Source organism: Ciona robusta, unplaced genomic scaffold, assembly GCF_009617815.1.
Source record: "Ciona robusta unplaced genomic scaffold, ASM961781v2 AP042746.1".
NCBI lineage: Eukaryota > Metazoa > Chordata > Ascidiacea > Phlebobranchia > Cionidae > Ciona > Ciona robusta.
The window spans coordinates 130,555-149,953 of record NW_028323125.1 but is presented as its reverse complement, the minus strand read 5'-3'; the positions used below and the strand labels follow the sequence as shown (position 1 = coordinate 149,953).

The 19,399-nt window shown below is 39.1% G+C and overlaps 2 long non-coding RNA genes and 1 pseudogene across 2 annotated transcripts; 1 reads left to right on the top strand and 2 right to left on the bottom strand.

Annotated features, from left to right (window-relative positions):
• Positions 1-360: 360 nt before the first annotated feature.
• On the bottom strand, positions 361-3,829 carry LOC149723536 (uncharacterized). The gene is made up of 3 exons (XR_016386917.1): positions 2,466-3,829; positions 2,275-2,390; positions 361-2,189 (listed from the first exon to the last, which is right to left on the bottom strand). It is a non-coding gene; the product is annotated as an uncharacterized LOC149723536 (long non-coding RNA).
• A 1,317-nt stretch (positions 3,830-5,146) lies between these two features.
• LOC149723535 (uncharacterized) lies at positions 5,147-6,683 on the top strand (annotated as a pseudogene).
• Positions 6,684-15,082: 8,399 nt separating this feature from the next.
• LOC149723534 (uncharacterized) lies at positions 15,083-17,263 on the bottom strand. Its single transcript, XR_016386921.1, has 2 exons — positions 15,812-17,263; positions 15,083-15,242 (listed from the first exon to the last, which is right to left on the bottom strand). It is a non-coding gene; the product is annotated as an uncharacterized LOC149723534 (long non-coding RNA).
• Positions 17,264-19,399: the final 2,136 nt, after the last annotated feature.

The window sequence follows — 19,399 nt, the reverse complement described above, 5'->3', positions numbered from 1 at the left end:
GATTAAAAAGATAAAAGGAGCTAATACCACAGTTGGAAATAAAAATGCATGGACAACTGTCTGTGAGGAACCACTACCAAAATTTGCTAAAAAGACTTAAGTAGTATTACAGGTATGTGTTGTGATAGCAAGTATATTTGTAACAAACAACACAATTTTGCTGTATAAATAAACACGAACATAGCACTACTCAAATATAATAGGCTCTGCAACCTCACTTTTTTTAACTCTTCGCAGTGCAAGTGATCTTGATTTCAGGCAATATTTGTTTAGGGAAAATTTGGGTTGTGATAGCAAGTATATTTGTAACAAACAACACAATTTTGCTGTATAAATAAACACGAACATAGCACTACTCAAATATAATAGGCTCTGCAACCTCACTTTTTTTAACTCTTCGCAGTGCAAGTGATCTTGATTTCAGGCAATATTTGTTTAGGGAAAATTTTGCAAAATTATGTCCAAGTACCTTTACCAACAAGCTGACAATGTATTCCATAATTTTCTGCATTTCAGTGTCCTCGCTTTCTGTTGCCTGTGTAATGGTCTGTAAGTATGACTTATATACTGCATCTTTTTTCACAGTTGCTACCAATCTGGTGAAGTCTACATTTTTCGGCGAACCTGATGTTTCCTTGTTATGCAAATAGTACACCCGACAAACTAGTTTCTGAAAGTCTTCTGAAGGATACTGCAGACTGTTCTCTTTAAACTCCATACTTTCTAAAAATTTCCCAAAAGGAGTTTCCTTGCACAATACATCTAGTTGTTTTCCCTTGTTTGGTCCAAATTTTGTTTTACTTTTTTTTGCTAAATATCCCCCTATGTATTCACATCATCATATTTCTGTGATGATGTGAATAATGATTAATTTTCATTTTGGCATAAGTAAACATATTTGTTAAACTTACCGTTGTCTCGTGAATTAATTCCTCCAACTATGTTCAGCTCCATAGTTGTTTCAAGCGAGACTATTGTATCCATTATTTTGATTAATAAAAGTGCAGCTTGGTTTTGTGGCAATTCAAGTTGTGAGTGAGCATCCATGCAGATATGAGCGTAATTTGTGTAAAAGTTATTTATGTTTTTGGATTGGAGGAATTTTGAGTGCAAGTTTTTAATGAACGACCTTGTGGTTTCAGAAATAATTGGTGGGTTGTGACATGGGTTTTCACCTGTTATTTTGTTTAATGCTTCATTGTATATAAAAAATCATGATCAATGAATTGCTCAGTATGGACTTTCTGTTAAGGGGCTGATGAACATGTAGGATTGGTTTGGGCGTCATTCGTAACTTTGTCTCTAATGCTGTCTATTACACTATACAGTTGCGCTATGTCCTTCTCCATAACTAAGAATTGTTTTAAATATTGAAAATAAAATGTTGCTACTGACGCTTGCTGCTGTTACCTGGTTTCAGTCAAGCGGAACTTGTCTGAAAGTTGTTTTGGTATTTTTTTTGCTTAAAATAATATATTTTTGTCTAAATATAACTTAACATATATGTAAAGTATATTTTATCACTTTTTAATAAATTTTCACAAGTTAGAACGTGTAGCGTGACCTATTATATCCAAAATTAGACAAGAAATGGCCATGCGGGTTCAGTCTATTATTGTTAAGATGTCTATGATTGTATGCAGCTGCTGAGCGAGCATACATTTCTATACACCATCTTATAATGTCAGGGTGGTATCTGCGTCCACTTTTTTCTCTTTCTCTATTTTGTTCTTGTTGAGCATTAAACAACTGCAGCCAGGGATTTGGGGTTTTCAGTTCTTCATCCTAACATCACATGCACTCAGGTTTTGATTAACAAAAACTAAACGTGATAGTTACCACATCCGTACTATCCCATTAATTATTAGGGGTTGTTGCAGCCAGATTAGACTTCTTGTTATGAACTGTTTTTCGCTCATAGACACAGCAAGTTTTGCACTTTTGCTCTTTGTTTTCATCAGATACTACTCAACAACAAAATAGTTTTGTATATAAGTTTATTTGTGCTTAATTAGTACCCAAACTGCATGTACAATGTAACTACAGTATTTCACAAACAAACCTATGATTAAACATGATGCACTGCTTATTTTGAACATGGTCATTTTCCCATGTTTGAACAAAGTGAATCCAGGTGTTCTTTGTTGAATGTTCAGTTCCAGTGCAAAGTTTGTAACCCTCAAGTTTATCTAAAAATAAAGAATATTAACATAGTAATTAAATCAAGCTGCAGCAATCACAAATTATTAACCATACTTATAAAAGTAACCATACTTATAAGCCAAGAAAGACTGTCTTGTGAGGGAAATTGGAGTGGAATAATGCTTTGGTCAATTTTCCAACCATGATATGCAATGGATAAAATTTCCGCATTCTGTGCAAATGTTACGCTAACGCGATGAAAAAAATATTTATTTCTTGATTTCTAAAAACAGCAAGATGTTTTAGTACTGTTAGTACTGTACCTTATGTCTGGTGTAATATTATTTTCTGTTATTTTTTCCGCAATTAAATTACTTTGACGATAAAATAAAAGACCCAGGTTTCTGTTGTAAATTCAAAACAATTTTAAAATTTATTAGCCTGAACAGGCAGATATCTATTGTGTCAAGAACTTACTTTTACTCTCAGATGATAATCTTTTTGCAGCTTTAAAAATTTGGCCACTGTTAGAGTAAATGTTTTTTTTGTTCGGAGTATTGTTGTGTCTTTGGGAGGGAGACGAGTTGACTAGATAGAACATCATTTCAATAAAAAACAAATTAAGTAGTGAAGGAAAAACAAAAATGAACATCATTTCAATAAAAAACAAATTAAGTAGTGAAGGAAAAACAAAAATGACAATGTTATATTTGCTTGTAGTTGTAGCAAGTACAGTAAGTGGAAATTGACATAGACTTTGAATGTGTGTATATGGTGGCTGCAATTTTACTGTATGAATGTAACTTGCTTTATCCTCGCGTGGTTGGAAAATGACAGTTATTTTATTATGTACTATCATGGTCCATGTGACCATGTATATGCATTAGAGACTACATTAGACTTGATTGTCTTTAACTCCACAACTGTTTAATTCAAATACTATATACCCAGTACGGTATATCGCTGTCACTTATTACACATTCAAACTGGCCCTTTATTTACTAAATGTCTATGCTATGGCCCTTTATTTACTAAATGTATTCTATGCTAAATCCTAAAACATCTGAAAACGCTAACTTTGCAATGTGGTAATTCTCTTGGTAAATTTTCTGTAGGCAATGTGCCCCTAAATTTTCTGTAGGCAATGCCCCTTGTCTTAATCTTTTGGATGACTTGAAGATGACTTGAACACAACAATGTCACTAACTTTGAAGTGAACCTCACATATCCCTGCGCTGTTAAGAAACATAGCACATGAATTATTCAAATTGATATGTTATAGACTTATCTTATGTTAGACTACAGGTCTACCTTAGTATACTTAATACAATATGATATGACTTGAACACAACAATGTCACTAACTTTGAAGTGAACCTCACATATCCCTGCGCTGTTAAGAAACATAGCACATGAATTATTCAAATTGATATGTTATAGACTTATCTGTTGTTAGACTACAGGTCTACCTTAGTATACTTAATACAATATGATAATAAAATTGTTCAACTTACCTTTCCTTGTGCAACTGGTCCAAGATGGTGTCGTCCTTATTGTTTGGGTCCCTCAAACTTAATATAATTTTACGTCACTTTACTACTGCATTGTCAAAGTCACCTTTTTATATTCGCTCTCTAAACTATACAAAACACATTCACAGCAAGTCACTTTACTACTGCATTGTCAAAGTCACCTTTTTATATTCGCTCTCTAAACTATACAAAACACATTCACAGCAAGTCACTTTACTACTGCATTGTCAAAGTCACCTTTTTATATTCGCTCTCTAAACTATACAAAACACATTCACAGCAAGTCACTTTACTACTGCATTGTCAAAGTCACCTTTTTATATTCGCTCTCTAAACTATACAAAACACATTCACAGCAAGTCACTTTACTTTACTGCATTGTCGGTACAGCGTTTCACATACGCATTACCAGAGGTTGGGCCTAGGCAATCGAGCGTGACGAATCTGCGACAATGGGCAACCTTTCATTCTTGGTAGAGTATTCTTTGATATAGCCAAGGTTCTCTGGTAAGAAGCACCATGGGACGGGACAACTCTTTTTTTTTCTCAATTAAACATACACCAATTATTATTGTTGAAGCCGCGACGAGCCTTGAAACCAGAAGCCGCGACGAGCCTTGAAACCAGAAGCCGCGACGAGCCTTGAAACCATAACTAGGTTAGAAAAAAAAAGTCCCGAAAATAGCCTTTAAAAAAAAAGTCCCGAAAGTAGCCTTTGAAAAAAAAACGAAGTCCCGAAAAGAGCCTTTGAAAAAAAAGTCCCAAAAATAGCTTTTGAAAAAAAAAAGTCCCGAAAATAGCCCTTGAAAAAAAAGTCCCGAAAATAGCCTTTGAAAAAAAAAGGCCCGAAAATAGCCTTTGGGAAAAAAAAAGAGCAACCCCGAAAGGCTACTCCCTCTTTCGTCCGAGTCCCGAAAATAGCCTTTGAAAAAAAAGTCCCGAAAATAGCCTTTGAAAAAAAAAAGTCCCGAAAATAGCCTTTGGAAAAAAAAAGAGCAACCCCGAAAGGCTACTCCCTCTTTCGTCCGAGCTACTGGCCGGACAAACCGATAGATCTTGAGGCTTTACTCTCAACAGATCGCAGTGAGGTTACTGCTCTAATGATCACGACACCCCGATCTTCAACTGGGTCGTTTGCGAATGATTTAGCACCCCGCCATTCAAGCAGGAGGATCAACGGACTGCGAGTCCGACGCTTGCCGCGGACTCTTTGTTCGAATATGGGCTCTAGGAAGAGCCGACATCGAAGGATCAAAAAGCAACGTCGCTATGAACGCTTGGCTGCCACAAGCCAGTTATCCCTGTGGTAACTTTTCTGGCACCTCTTGCTTGAAACTCGCAAGTACAAAAGGATTTCTCTTACGACCGGTGAACCACCTTGTGTCGTGGTGTAGGAGCTTTAGTGTCTCGAACAAGACCAGCTTGTGTGCCGTCCTTTTGGGCGGTGCACACATTTCCTAACCTCTCGAGGCCATGTCGGCGAGGGCAAAGGCAGGTTTTACCATGCCGGACGGGTTCGAGAGGTAGAGGCCAAACTAAGAGTTCACCAGCAGACTTAGCAGGCGGCTGGCCACTGGCCATGGGTAAGTTGGTCCCTAACGGTCCTTGTGGAGAAGTGGTGACCCTTCACAATACCAGGCGGCTGGCCACTGGCCATGGGTAAGTTGGTCCCTAACGGTCCTTGTGGAGAAGTGGTGACCCTTCACAATACTCAGCCTTTACCCTGTGCCCGGGCAACTTAGGGTGGACGTATATTTCCCGCGGTAAACATCTTATCTCATGGATAAAAAATATATACAAAAACACTACATACTTCTCCAGGAGGGGGGCCGCTTTGCGGTGAGAAGACGCATCATTCCGATGTGATCATCCCTCCACCGGGGTTTACCCCGTCGACTGACACTGCTTTCAATACACTAGGGGAAAATGCGGATGCCTCTGCAACCACTAGCAGAGCCAACCCATTAAGTCAGGAACCAAGATGGTGCGAATCTTGTTCCAAGCTATTCAAATCAGAAAGAGTTGTACCATTCTCAGAATCAACCGCTTCCGCGATCTAAAGCACGATGGAGTGAGAAATGGTTATCTTTGCTCGCGAAGAAATTGCAAATATGAAGATCCGCTTTATCAATCAGCACTTACACAAAGTGTTTCCACACAGAACGCTAGAGTCAATCAAAGGTTTGAGAGGGAAAAACGTGATACGAGCTTGTGCAACGAAACATCAAAAAATCTTGCTTCTAGTAGTAATGTTCTGCCCCAAACAAGTGGATGGGCCGAAAATCTCGTCGAAAATATTGACACAGCACATCTGGCAAACCTTGGGCTTTCGTTCCAGTTTGAACCGGGTAAACCAAGTAGTAGTACAAAAGAGGCTATCAACACCGAGTACAATGACTGGATCGGGAAATGGCTGCCCTCTGGTGCTGCTTATAGAGAAAGAAGAGCAAATCCACCCTCAACCAAGCTAAATGCTAGAACAACAAGGAGGATACAATACAGTAGGAACCAGAATCTTTACAAGAAAAATCGTTCTGCCTGCACCCAAGAGTATTAAGCGGGGCTTGGAAGGTCCAGTCGGGCGAACTGAACTTGGAAGAGGTCCAAACGTTTTGGGAACGAATGTTCAGGAAATACTCTGCCAAGGACAGGCGCAAGCCCAAACCTCTTCAACAAAGATCGGAATGGTGTGTGGGGCCTATCTGAACTGGACCCAAGAGTGGGAGTACAAATTGGGGAACAACGAATAAACCATCTAGTATTCGCCGACGTTGTTATTTTGGTCTCTTCAACAAAGATCGGAATGGTGTCTTTCATCAATACGTTGAGTCGCCATCTGGCAAAATCAGGCCTTGAAATTAGCGTTGGGAAAGAAGAAAAATCAGCTAGTATGGCCATTGTTGTCGATGGACTTCCTAGGTTCAAAGTAAACAGCCAGAAAATTCCAGCACTGAGTATTACACAACAGAATAGGTATTTCGGGATAAACATAAATGCCCAAGGGGCAAGAAATGACGCAGCTCGAATCCGATGGCAAAATCAGGCCTTGAAATTAGCGCTGGGAAAGAAGGAAAATCAGCTAGTATGGCAATTGTTGTCGATGGACTTCCTAGGTCCAAAGTAAACAGCAAGAAAATTCCAGCACTGAGTATTACACAACAGAATAGGTATTTGGGGATAAACATAAATGCCCAAGGGGCAAGAAATGACGCAGCTCGAATCCTTACAGAGGGTCTAGCAGAATTATCTTGTGCCCCACTGAAGCCACAACAGCGACTATATCTGCTTCGGGTGCATTCTTCCGAGACTGCAACACGGGTTGGTTTTAAGCAGTTGTGCAAAAAAAGTGCTAAAATATCTGGACAAAAGTGCGGTCTGCAATAAGAAGGATGGCTTACACTTCCGAAGGACACACCAACAGCCTTTTACCATGCGAAAACATGTTACGGTGAACTAGGCATCACACGTTTGGAACACACACAATACCAATCCTCAAAAGAAATAGAATGAAGTAATTGACATTGTCAGAGGATCCCGTGATCAAGAAACTTACCAATTTACTACACAAATACTCAAACGTGAAGCTGCTTTAACTCCTGGCGCTTAACAGACAAAGAAAGTCTGGCCCGTGTCGAAGCCTCCATACTTCACACCTAGGTGGATGGGCGTGTACTAAGCAACTGCAGTGATGTCCCGCACCAAAGTGACTGGGTCACCAATGGTGCGTCGCTACTTAGTGGTCGTGACTTTTTTGGAGTCATAAAAGTGAAGGGCACCTCTTGCCAACAAAGGTTAGGTCGGCACGTGAGATAACATGCGAAACACAGATAAAAATCTCTTGCTTACAACTTCTTCCATCTATTTAGGTTTTGTTCATCCTGTTCAGAAGAATAGAAATATTTGTATTGGTAAGTTTTCGACTTTCATGTGGCACTTGTAACCTTGAGAATCTTCAGAAGTGTCTTGTAATGTGTCGGTAAATGACAAAAAACATAAATTTTGTCTGGGATCAAGCAGTGTCTTAAATAGTGTATGAAAAGCTCCTTCTGGCCTGAACTGACAGATTGGATGTACCCAGAACCGTCTTTCACTTTCAAGGTTATTTCTTTGTTTCCAGAGATAGTATACTGCGATCACTTCTTTTGTCTCAGCCGTAATCATCGCCATATTCACGTTCAGCTATTTTGCTAACGATCGCCTAGTCGCGTGAAGCCATTAAAGCAAAATTGCGGTGTGAATTGGCAAAACTGCTCTAAAGCGGATTTGACTAAAAGCGCGCGATAAAGCGTGACTTATAAAGCAGAATGTTTTATCGGTGGGAATTCGCCCTTAAAATAAACACAGATAAATATGTTGCCTACAATTTCTCTTCCAATTGAAATACTAGACTATCTACACCTGGGAGTGTTGCCGTGCTTGGCTCTTAGCTAAATCTCTTCTTTTAAATTCTTAATTTTTTTCATTGTTTGCACTTGGTCATTATTTATAAGTGAACGTCGAAGATGATAAAATCGAAATTGTACCAACATAAACACTATACCTACTACTCTAAGTGTTCACTACTTTTGACCAGGATTGGTAGAATCTTTCTGCTTTACTTTTTCAGCCTATGGAACAAAGTTCTGATCGGCTGTATAACGATTTTGTCCAAACACATAATAAACGCCATAAACATGTGTTTGACCATCTTTTTGGTATAAGGGGAAATAATAAATACTGTATTAGTTTATAGTGATATGTATAAATTTGTATTTTATGCTCTTGTCTATGTCAAGAATATCATATTTGCAACACATGCGTTTCAATAAATTTCAGCAAATTCAGGATAAATGACAGTGCAACACTTTAAAACTAACAGACTTATTAACTTAATAAATGTCACATTTATTAAAAAATGCTGTAAGGTATTGTTAGTCGACCCAACAATTTATATTTTTAATTTGCTCTGCTTCACTTGTTTTTCGTGAAAGGCATAAACTTCTATACTTGCTGGAAGCACAGGTTCAAACTGGAAAGGAAGGCTCAAAACCTATTGCAAGTGAACTATAGGATCTTTACAAATGCCAAATCATCAGATTAAGTTATTGTAAAGTTTTGTAAACCGACAAACTAAAATAATGTTATACATATACAAACAAATTTAAAAAGCATTAATTTAAAAATAAAACCTGCAAAGGCAATACCTATGCTGAACTTTTATATACCTTGCATACTTTTTCATTGGAGTTGAATAACTAATCAAAAGTTTTTGTGTCTGACCGCTAAAAGAAATTTTAGGTTTCCGGCTATATCCGATCAAAGCATGTATACTTTACTAAAAGCATTGATTCTCGAATCGGGCCCACAGAAATAAAAAAGAATAGAACGCGCATCTCCAATGTCTGTAAAGGAGAGAGCTGGAATGGTATACACGGCTACCGATTAAACTAGTCGCCGCTTGAATTTGATTTTACTTTTTTAGTCGCCCGACTAAAATTTAGTCCGCCGATTTCGACCGACTAACCTTTGTAATAAGTAATGCACAGAAACTTAGTCGACTTTTCAAAGACACGCGCATACAACGTGTAACAACAACTTAATTTTTGTCTCAACATAAAATTTTAAACATCGTAAGAACAGGAGACGTTTTTTATTGACCCTATATAAAACAAGAACTAATTCATGTCATAAAATTATCCAAAGCATACGCCCCAGCCAAATTAATTCTAAACACATAACCCTCAGCCAGATTTTGAAGAGACGAATGTACAACGCATTGCGGTTTATTGGCATTTGTCAAAAGTTGTCTGTCTTCGGTTATCGAGCGGATCTTCAGAAGTGTCTTGTAATGTGTCGTTAAATGACAAAAAAACATAAATTTTGTCTGGGATCAAGCAGTGTCTTAAATAGTGTATGAAAAGCTCCTTCTTCTGGCCTGAACTGACAGATTGGATGTACCCAGAACCGTCTTTCACTTTCAAGGTTATTTCTTTGTTTCCAGAGATAGTATACTGCGATCACTTCTTTTGTCTCAGCCGTAATCATCGCCATATTCACGTTCAGCTATTTTGCTAACGATCGCCTAGTCGCGTGAAGCCATTAAAGCAAAATTGCGGTGTGAATTGGCAAAACTGCTTTAAAGCGAATTTGACTAAAAGCGCGCGATAAAGCGTGACTTATAAAGCAAAATGTTTTATCGGTGGGAATTTGCCCTTAAAATAAACACAGATAAATCTGTTGCCTACAATTTCTCTTCCAATTGAAATACTAGACTATCTACACCTGGGAGTGTTGCCGTGCTTGGCTCTTAGCTGAATCTCTTCTTTTAAATTCTTAATTTTTTTCATTGTTTGCACTTGGTCATTATTTATAAGTGAACGTCGAAGATGATAAAATCGAAATTGTGCCAACATAAACAATATACCTACTACTCTAAGTGTTCACTACTTTTGACCAGGATTGGTAGAATCTTTCTGCTTTACTTTTTCAGCCTATGGAACAAAGTTCTGATCGGCTGTATAACGATTTTGTCCAAACACATAATAAACGCCATAAACATGTGTTTGACCATCTTTTTGGTATAAGGGGAAATAAATACTGTATTAGTTTATAGTGATATGTATAAATTTGTATTTTATGCTCTTGTCTATGTCAAGAATATCATATTTGCAACACATGCGTTTCAATAAATTTCAGCGAAATCAGGATAAATGACAGTGCAACACTTTAAAACTAACAGACTTATTAACTTAATAAATGTCACATTTATTAAAAAATGCTGTAAGGTATTGTTAGTCGACCCAACAATTTATATTTTTAATTTGCTCAGCTTCACTTGTTTTTCGTGAAAGGCATAAACTTCTATACTTGCAGGAAGCACAGGTTCAAACTGGAAAGGAAGGCTCAAAAAACCTATTGCAAGTGAACTAACTATAGAATCTTTACAAATGCCAAATCATCAGATTAAGTTATTGTAAAGTTTTGTAAACCGACAAACTAAAATAATGTTATTATTGTAAAGTTTTGTAAACCGGCGAACTAAAATAATGTTAAACATATACAAACAAATTTTAAAAGCATTCATTTAAAAATAAAACCCGCACAGGCAATACCTATGCTGAACTTTTATATACCTTGCATACTTTTTCATTGGAGTTGAATAACTAATCAAAATTTTTGTGTCTGACCGCTAAAAGAAATTTTCGGTTTTCGGCTATATCCGATCAAAGCATGTATATTTTACTAAAGGCATTGATTCTCGAATCGGGCCCACAGAAATGAAAAAGAATAGAACGCGCATCTCCAATGTCTGTAAAGGAAAGAGCTTGATTGGTATACCGGCTACCGATTAAACTAGTCGCCGCCTAAATTTGATTTTACTTTTTTAGTCGCCCGACTAAAATTTAGTCCGCCGATTTCGACCGACTAACCTTTGTAATAAGTAATGCACAGAAACTTAGTCGACTTTTCAAAGACACGCGCATACAACGTGTAACAACAACTTAATTTCTGTCTCAACATAAAATTTTAAACATCGTAAGAACAGGAGACGTTTTTTATTGACCTTATATAAAACAAGCAATAATTCATGTCATAAAATTATCCGAAACATACGCCCCAGCCAAATTAATTCTAAACACATAACCCTCAGCCAGATTTTAAAGAGACGAATGTACAACGCATTGCGGTTTATTGGCATTTGTCAAAAGTTGTCTGTCTTCGGTTATCAAGCGGCTTGCTGAAAATTCCAGGATTCCGTTCTAAAAATTCGTTAAAACGGCCATCTTTATTTTCTAAAATAAAATTTCATTACTTTGATGTGGTGGTAGTTCACGATAGTTGGAACGCGTGTAAGCAAAAGGGGTCTTGCATATTATCATTTACTTGTTGCGCTGCATTATATTCTGCGAAAGTTGTATTCTGCTTCTGTTTCCGTTATTTCGAACTCCTGTAAGCAAAAAGGATCTCCCAAAATATCATCTACTTGTTGCGTTGCGCTAACCTTTTGGGTGACTTTACTTGACTTGAACAAAACCGCTGAGTCATAGCTGTTCGTAGATTTTCTTAACTACAAACCCCGGCCTCCAACCCGTAGGCCATCCCCATAAAGCGTTTTTTTTTAGATTACTGCTTCTCCCAATGAAAGTTTTGTTTGTCACTTGTGTAATCCCATCTTGGTGATGAAAACATTGGTTACGTCTTTATTATGTTTACAAGTCATTATTTGTATTCAACCCGTAGGCCATCCCCATAAAGCGTTTTTTTTAGATTACTGCTTCTCCCAATGAAAGTTTTGTTTGTCACTTGTGTAATCCCATCTTGGTGATGAAAACATTGGTTACGTCTTTATTATGTTTACAAGTCATTATTTGTATTATTATTTTGCGGTTCTAACGTTGAAATTTTAAACATCGTAAGAACAGGAGACGATTTTTATTGACCCAATATAAAACAAGCTCTAATTCATGTCATAAAATTATCCGAAACATACGCCCCAGCCAAATTAATTCTAAACACATAACCCTCAGCCAGATTTTGAAGAGACGAATGTACAACGCATTGCGGTTTTTTGGCATTTGTCAAAAGTTGTCTGTCTTCGGTTATCAGGCGGCTCGCTGAAAATTCCATGATTCCGTTCTAAAAATTCGTTAAAAAGGCCATCATTATTTTCTAAAATAAAATTTCATTACTTTGATGTGGTGGTAGTTCACGATAGTTGGAAGGCGTGTAAGCAAAAGGGGTCTTCCATATTATCATTTACTTGTTGCGCTGCATTATATTCTGCGAAAGTTGTATTCTGCTTCTGTTTCCGTTATTTCGAACTCATGTAAGCAAAAAGGATCTCCCAAAATATCGTCTACTTGTTGCGTTGCGCTAACCTTTTGGGTGACTTTACTTGACTTGAACAAAACCGCTGAGTCATAGCCGTTCGTAGATTTTCTTTACTCCAAACCCCGGCCTCTAACCCGTAGGCCATCCCCATACGCTTTAGTACTTCGAAACTGTTGCGGATCTTTGATATTAATAACAATCACTTGCGACAAACGCGGCATAAAAATCAACATCGGCGACGCAGCGCGTGAAATCTAAACAGACTTTAGTTTAGAGGTAATTCAATAAAATGTGTACGTTTAGCACTTACCTCCCACAGCTTCATAATTTCATTCGATTTGCATTCTCCAAAGTTATTGCTGGACAAACAATGCTCTCTGGCTAATTGACCCTCCACGTCTTCCACGCTTACTCGAACGTTCAAATCTGATCGCTCATACAGTGTAGACCGTCTGAGCCCGAACGACGTCTGCAATTTTTTTAAAATACTTAAACTAAGTTAACAGCAATTTATTTTTATAAAAAAGTTACTTTTTCTTGTATAACATTAGGTATAAACATATGCTGAGTCAGCATATTCTGGTATATAATCGACACTATTGAGCACAAATGTTGGAATTGACACCCATAAAGCATTTAAGCTCGGCTTTCCAGAGAAGTGAAAGCCTACTGTATCTGTATTAATATGGATCAAGCATTAGGCTATATAAACAACAGGGTTCTGCCAAACCTAAAATCAAAAGTTCAATGCATCACAATTCTGTTTCAAGACCGGATTGCATATTGACTAGATATTTCTATTGCTTCAGTTATGTTTTACAAATTCATTATGGCCACAAGGTTGCGCACACATATTAACGGTATAATAATACGTTGCAATTTCATTTACACACATTACCACACCTACACATGAACATTCAGCAATAACATAGGCCATACAAAAATTAAATCAGTTTCCTTCATTCTTTTAGACACATCAACATTAATTAAAGGAAAGACATTGTTTAAATATACTGCCCCCACAAGCAGTTTTATATACTCAATGAAAGCTTTATCTGTTCTTTGTGTAATCTCGTTTTGGTGATGTAAACTTTGTTTACGTTTTTAAGATAATTGCAAGTCCTAATTTTTTATTAATACGTTTCGGTTTGTTCCCTTCTAACGCAGCTTGCAGCTGCACTTTTGGTAACAAATGATCTCATTGTAAAATCGAATTCGTTACCTTGGTAAAGCGTTTTTTAGACTACTGCTTCTCCCAATGAAAGTTTTGTTAGATTTCTGCTTCTCCCAATGAAAGTTTTGTTTGTCACTTGTGTAATCCTGTCTTGGTGTTGTAAACATTGGTTACGTCTTTATTATGTTTACAAGTCGTTATTTGTATTATTATTTTGCGGTTCTAACGTTGAAATTTTAAACATAGTAAGAACAGGAGACGTTTTTTATTGACCCTATATAAAACAAGCACTAATTCATGTCATAAAATTATCCAAAACATACGCCCCAGCCAAATTAATTCTAAACACATAACCCTCAGCCAGATTTTGAAGAGACGAATGTACAACGCATTGCGGTTTATTGGCATTTGTCAAAAGTTGGTCTGTCTTCGGTTATCAAGGGGCTCGCTGAAAATTCCATGATTCCGTTCTAAAAATTCGTTAAAACGGCCATCATTATTTTCTAAAATAAAATTTCATTACTTTGATGTGGTGGTAGTTTACGATAGTTGGAATGCGTGTAAGCAAAAGGGGTCTTGCATATTTATCATTTTTTGTTGCGTTGCGTTATATTCTGCGAAAGTTGTATTCTGCTTCTGTTTCCGTTATTTCGAACTCATGTAAGCAAAAAGGATCTCCCAAAATATCATCTACTTGTTGCGTTGCGCTAACCTTTTGGGTGGCTTTACTTGACTTGAACAAAACCCCTGCGTCATAGCTGTTCGTAGATTTTCTTTACTCCAAACCCCGGCCTCCAACCCGTAGGCCATCCCCATACGCTTTTGTACTTCGATACTGTTGCGGATTTTTTCGGCTTTCCAGAGAAGTGAAAGCCTACTGTCTCTGTAATAATATGGATCAAGCATTAGGCTATATAAACAACAAGGTTCTGCCAAACCTAAAATCAAGTTCAATGCATCACAATTCTGTTTCAAGACCGAACTGCATATTAAGACTAGATATTTCTATTGCTTCAGTTATGTTTTACAAATTTATTATGGCCACAAGGTTGCACACATATTAACGGTATAATAATACGTTGCCATTTTATTTACACGAATAATCCAGCAATAACATAGGCCATACAAAAATTAAATCAGTTTCCTTCATTCTTTTAGACACATCAACATTAATTAAAGAAAAGACATTGTTTAAATATACTGCCCCCACAAGCAGTTCTATATACTCAATGAAAGCTTTATCCTCTGTTCTTTGTGTAATCTCGTTTTGGTGATGTAAACTTTGTTTACGTTTTCAAGATAATTGCAAGTCCTAATTTTTTTATTAATACGTTTCGGTTGAAACATCGGCGACGCAGCACGTGAAATCTTAACAGACTTTAGTTTAGAGGTAATTTAATAAAATGTGTACGTTTAGCACTTACCTCCCACAGCTTCATAATTTCATTCGAATTGCATTCTCCAAAGTTATTGCTGGACAAACAATGCTCTCTGGCACATTGATCCTTCACGTCTCGCACGCTTACTCAAACGGGTCAAATCTGATTGCTCATACAGTGTAGACCGTCTGAGCCCGAACGACGTCTGCAATTTTTTTAAATTATTTAAGCAAACAACATTTTTTTTATAAAAAAGTTACTTTTTCTTGTTTAACATTAGTATAAACATATGCTGAGTCAGCATATTCTGGTATATAATCGACACTATTAAGAACAAATGTTGGAATTGCCATCCTCAAAGCACTTAAGCTCGGCTTTCCAGAGAAGTGAAAGCCTACTGTCTCTGTAATAACATGGATCAAGCATTAGGCTATATAAACAACAGGGTTCTGCCAAACCTAAAATCAAAAGTTCAATGCATCACAATTCTGTTTCAAGACCGAACTGCATATTAAGACTAGAAGATGTTTCTATTGCTTCAGTTATGTTTTACAAATTCATTATGGCCGCAAGGTTGCACACATATTAACGGTATAATAATACGTTGCAATTTTATTTACACACATTACCACACCTACACATGAACATCCAGCAATAACATAGGCCATACAAAAATTAAATCAGTTTCCTTCATTCTTTTAGACACATCAACATTAATTAAAGGAAAGGCATTGTTTAAATATACTGCCCCCACAAGCAGTTTTATATACTCACAAGCTTTATCTGTTCTTTGTGTAATCTCGTTTTGGTGATGTAAACTTTGTTTACGTTTTTAAGATAACTGCAAGTCCTAATTTTTTATTATTACGTTTCGGTTTGTTCCCTTCTAACGCAGCTTGCAGCTACACTGTTGGTAACAAATGATCTCATTGTAAAATCGGATTTGTATCTTTGTTAAAGCGTTTTTTTAGATTACTGCTTCTCCCAATGAAAGTTTTGTTTGTCACTTGTGTAATCCCGTCTTGGTGATGTAAACATTGTTTACTCTTTATTATGTTTACAAGTCGTTATTTGTATTATTATTTTGCGGTTCTAACGTTGAAATTTTAAACATCGTAAGAACAGGAGACGTTTTTTATTGACCTAATCCCGTCTTGGTGATGTAAACATTGTTTACTCTTTATTATGTTTACAAGTCGTTATTTGTATTATTATTTTGCGGTTCTAACGTTGAAATTTTAAACATCGTAAGAACAGGAGACGTTTTTTATTGACCCTATATAAAACAAGCTCTAATTCATGTCATAAAATTATCCAAAACATACGCCCCAGCCAAATTAATTCTAAACACATAAACCTCAGCCAGATTTTGAAGAGACGAATGTACAACGCATTGCGGTTTATTGGCATTTGTCAAAAGTTGTCTGTCGTCGGTTATCAAGCGGCTCGCTGAAAATTCCATGATTCCGTTCTAAAAATTCGTTAAAACGGCCATCATTATTTTCTAAAATAAAATTTCATTACTTTGATGTGGTGAAAGTTCACGATAGTTGGAATGCGTGTAAGCAAAAGGGGTCTTGCATATTTATCATTTTTTGTTGCGTTGCGTTATATTCTGCGAAAGTTGTATTCTGCTTCTGTTTCCGTTATTTCGAACTCATGTAAGCAAAAAGGATCTCCCAAAATATCATCTACTTGTTGCGTTGCGCTAACCTTTTGGGTGGCTTTACTTGACTTGAACAAAACCCCTGCGTCATAGCTGTTCGTAGATTTTCTTTACTCCAAACCCCGGCCTTCAACCCGTAGGCCATCCCCATACGCTTTAGTACTTCGATACTGTTGCGGATTTTTTCGGCTTTCCAGAGAAGTGAAAGCCTACTGTCTCTGTAATAATATGGATCAAGCATTAGGCAATATGTGGTTTCGCTAGATAGTAGATAGGGACAGCGGGAATCTCGTTAATCCATTCATGCGCGTCACTAATTAGATGACGAGGCATTTGGCTATTTTTTTTTATAGCTTTTAGAGTTATCACGCTACCGCTTAACCTTGGCGGGATCCATCCTTATATGTATGTCTTATGAAGGTGTTCATCACACCCATCAGGATCGATTGTGTTCAATCGTCTTCGCCAGGCGCCTTGTTGTTTGTTTTTAACCGTGTGGCTGTCGGACGGCCACCTAGTGCCTGGCCTTCTTGCAAGGATGGCCAGGCCCGAGGCCCGGCCTAAACACCTACTTTTGCGGCTATTTGTTTTGCCGGGTGCGCTTTTGCTCCGGATCCTACGTTTGGGGGCTTCATGCCCTCGTACGTCGGGCCGGAGTTCTGCTTCTCCACTCGGTGCCATGCGGCTTACGGTAGCCCACTCTTTTCGCCTTTCGCCATTTGATAATGGATTGAGGTGGCTTACCTCAGATTCTGGCCCGTTGCTACTCACGTTTTCACCCTTCATCAGTAGCTAGCTCGAAATGTCCCCCTCTTGAAGCAGAGGTACATGTGGAAGCCTTTCTCCAGAACAACCGCGGAGATCGTTCCCCTGATCGAGTTGGGGAGGCCGAGGCCAAGTTTCAGCATCCGGCTAGATTCTTCCGCCATGCAACCGCGCCAGTTAGTGGTGACGCTTGAGAATGTGATGTTACTTGCCCCAGTATTAAGGGCTACCCACCCCCGTATCGCCCCGTTATCGTAATACGATACTTTACTGCTTTGTGCCTCCGAGAGCTCGGCATTATCGGCCACGATCGTCACATCGACTACGATTGCCGTATCCCCTTTTGAAAACACGAGGTCAGGTCGGCGAATACCGGCCGGCGTTGGAATGGCCGGCTCACGTATCACCTTCCAATGACGTTTCGCGCTCTCCCTCGCTACTAATTTGGCCACGTTATCATGGCGGCCAATACGCGCTCCCCAGGTTCTTGGGCAGACCTGAAGGATGTGGCCAGTCGATTCCGGCCTACGGCAACAATCGCATGCTATGTCCACTCCAGGTCGCCCCCTGGAGGCACGTACTTTAGTTGCGAGCAGGTTTCCTCTCAGCTGCATTGCTCCGATGAAGTTTCTGCCACTTAGTAGGCTACAGCCGCTTCTCACCCAGTCAAACTGGGTCGACACAAGCCCCGACTGCCTCAGACCCCGGCCATCGACTGAGGAAAGAGCGATCGAGCCTGTGCGACGGCCAGGTGCCTACTTGTGGTGATGGGCCCCCCTGATATAATTCGGGGGTACTCCAGCGCTCCAACAGTTTCTGGAAATACTCCAGTCTGACTGCAGCCTGCACCACGGGATCTTGCGACCTCGTCATCTTCAGCCAACGACCGGCCTTTTGAAGCGGTATTACCCGCTGGAGCTCGGGAACCCCGAGCCCACTGTCATTGCACTTTGGGTGGAAATATGCTTTAGGCGCGTATCCTTTGGTAGCCTGAGCCACCTCCGGACCGCCCCCCTCACGCACCTGTCTAGGTACTGCAGAAACTTCTTGCTAGTACTCGAAAGTACCAGCTGATGGTAGATCGAAGGTAGCAGGTGAGTACATAAAATGTACAGGCGCTGCTGCGGCTTCAAAGGAGCCCTCGAGAGATTCGCCAACTTACTTGCTAGACTGTCTGCTGCATCCACCCGCATCCCGGCGGCGGAGATATTAACCCCGAGGTACCGGTATGAGCCCGAAACGGCCACAGCCGTTATCCTCACACCACCGACGTGAACTGAATCACGCGGATCCACCACCCACCTTTTTTTCTTGCCATCGACCGCAATCCGAATGCTTGCCGATTTTGTGCTATTCACGCTGAGTCCAGACTCGCCCAGGTGAGTGGTCAGCTGATCGATTAGTCGTTGTAAACCAGATTGCGAAGATGATAGTAAAACTATATCGTCCGCAAAAGCTAGATGATTAACCCTTGCTTCTCCGACCGTAACCCCGAAGGATTGGTCGAGAGACGAGAGAGCCCAGTCTATAACTGCATTGAACAGGTGGGGGGATAGCGGGTCGCCCTGCTTTACACCCCGTCGAACTTTAATCGAGGGCGATAGTTCGCCGGAACCTCGAAGGGAAGTCTCCGAGTCAGCGTACAGCTCCTCAACGTATTTGAGTAACGGGGGCGGAACGCCCAGCCTTTCAACAGCATGTAGGATGGAACGGTGAGATACGCTATCAAACGCCTTGCTTACATCAAGGAACACAAGGTTCAATTCAGCAAGTCGCTTCTTGTGATCGTCTAAGACACTCCTCAGGATCATGACGTTCTCCGCAACTCCGTCCATGCATCGGAAAGCCTTCTGTCTGATCGAAATGGGCAGATCCCGTTCGAAACGGGATGCCAGACACTTGTGCAGTCACCTGCCTACATAGCTTCCCAG